This window comes from Chrysochloris asiatica, unplaced genomic scaffold, assembly GCF_000296735.1.
Source record: "Chrysochloris asiatica unplaced genomic scaffold, ChrAsi1.0 scaffold00087, whole genome shotgun sequence".
In the NCBI taxonomy this organism is placed as follows: domain Eukaryota; kingdom Metazoa; phylum Chordata; class Mammalia; order Afrosoricida; family Chrysochloridae; genus Chrysochloris; species Chrysochloris asiatica.
Genome location: NW_006408605.1, coordinates 7,483,223 through 7,484,864, shown reverse-complemented (window position 1 = coordinate 7,484,864; position 1,642 = coordinate 7,483,223). Strand labels below are relative to the sequence as shown.

The 1,642-nt window shown below is 40.0% G+C and overlaps 1 pseudogene; it reads right to left on the bottom strand.

Moving 5' to 3' along the window:
* Nucleotides 1-1,642, bottom strand: part of LOC102828292 — a 75,136-nt pseudogene that overhangs the window by 33,359 nt on the left and 40,135 nt on the right.

Below are 1,642 nucleotides of genomic sequence, written 5' to 3'. Positions count from 1 at the left end.
CCATGGTATTATCAGTAGCATCATATGCATGTGAAAAGTTGGACAATGAATAAGGGAGATACATATAAGAATTGTGCATTGAGTTGGATATGAATATCAAGGGACTGACAGAAGAACAACCAAAACTGTGTTGGAAGAAGTACAGTCATAATGCTCCTTAGAAGCCAAGATGGCCAGGCTTCGTCTCTCATACTTTGTACATATTATCAGGAGGAACCAGTCTCTGGAGAAGGACATCATACTTGGGAAAGTGGAGGGTCAGCAAAAAAGGAGACAACCAACAAGATGGATTCACATAGTGGCAGCAACAGTGGACTCTAGTGTAACAGCATATGAGGATGGCACAGGACCAGGCAGTGTTTTGCTCTGTTGTACATAGGGTCACTATGGGTCAGAACCAACTCTACAGCACCTAACAAAAAAACAACAGCCTGAAATTGATCAAACATGTAATCAAGATGTATTGATAATTACTGGTGATTGGAATGAAAAGGTTGGAAACAGAGGACAGATTAGTAGTTGGAAAATGTGGCTTTGGTAATAGAAATGATGCTGGAGATGGCATGATTAGAATTTTGCAAAACCAATGACTTCTTCATTGCAAATATCTCTTAAATAACACAAAAGACAACTATACAAATGAACCTCACACCAGAAGGAATACACAGAAATCAATGTGACTACATCTGTTGGAAGAAATATTAGAAAAGTTATGTCATCAGCCAAAACAAGGTCAGGGACAGACTGTGGAACAGACCATCAATTGCTCATAAGCAAGTTCAGGCTGAAGCTAAAGAAAATTAAAACAAGTACATGAAAGCCAAAAGATGACCTTGAAAATATCCCACCTGAGTTTAGAGATCATCTCAAGAACAGATTGGATGCATTGATGACCAAAGACACTATTGACCAAAGGCCAGAAGAGTTGTGTGACATTAAGAAAACCATACAGGAAGAAAGCAAAAGGTCATTAAGAAGACAAGAAATAAGGAAAAGAATAAAATTGATATCAGAAGAGACTCTGAAACTTGCTTTCCAGTGTAGAGATGCTAAAACAAATGGAAGAAATGAGGAGGTAAAAGAGCTGAACAGAAATTTTCAAATGGCAGTTTGAGAAGACAAAGTCAAGTATTACAATGACATGTGCAAAGACCCAGAGTTAGGGAGCCACAAGGGAAGACCATGCTCATAATTTTTCAAGCTGAAAGAACTGAAGAAAAAAATTAATCCTCGACTTGCAACACTGAAGGATTCTATGGACAAAATATTGACTGATGCTAAAAGCATCAATAGATGGAAGGAGAGCACTTCCAGCAAGATGGCTGACTAGGCAGATGCAGTATGCAGACCTTCCTCAACAAACAGACCAAATGAGGCAAACACAGATGAAAATGTGGGGCCTTGAACTTCAGAAGAAAGGTTAGACAAATGTATTGAGTGCTTGCTGGGAAGAAAGGCTGAGCAAGGATGGTGAGAGAGGGCGACTGACTGGTGAATGATCAGCCAGATGTGGTTCGACTATACTGTGACCAGCTTTGGTAATAGAAGGTGGACTGGCAGAGCAGATTTACACAGGTGACAGGAAAGATGCCATACCCTCTTTTTTCTCATGCTCTCCTTGTGACCAGCGGTATGGTCAGTT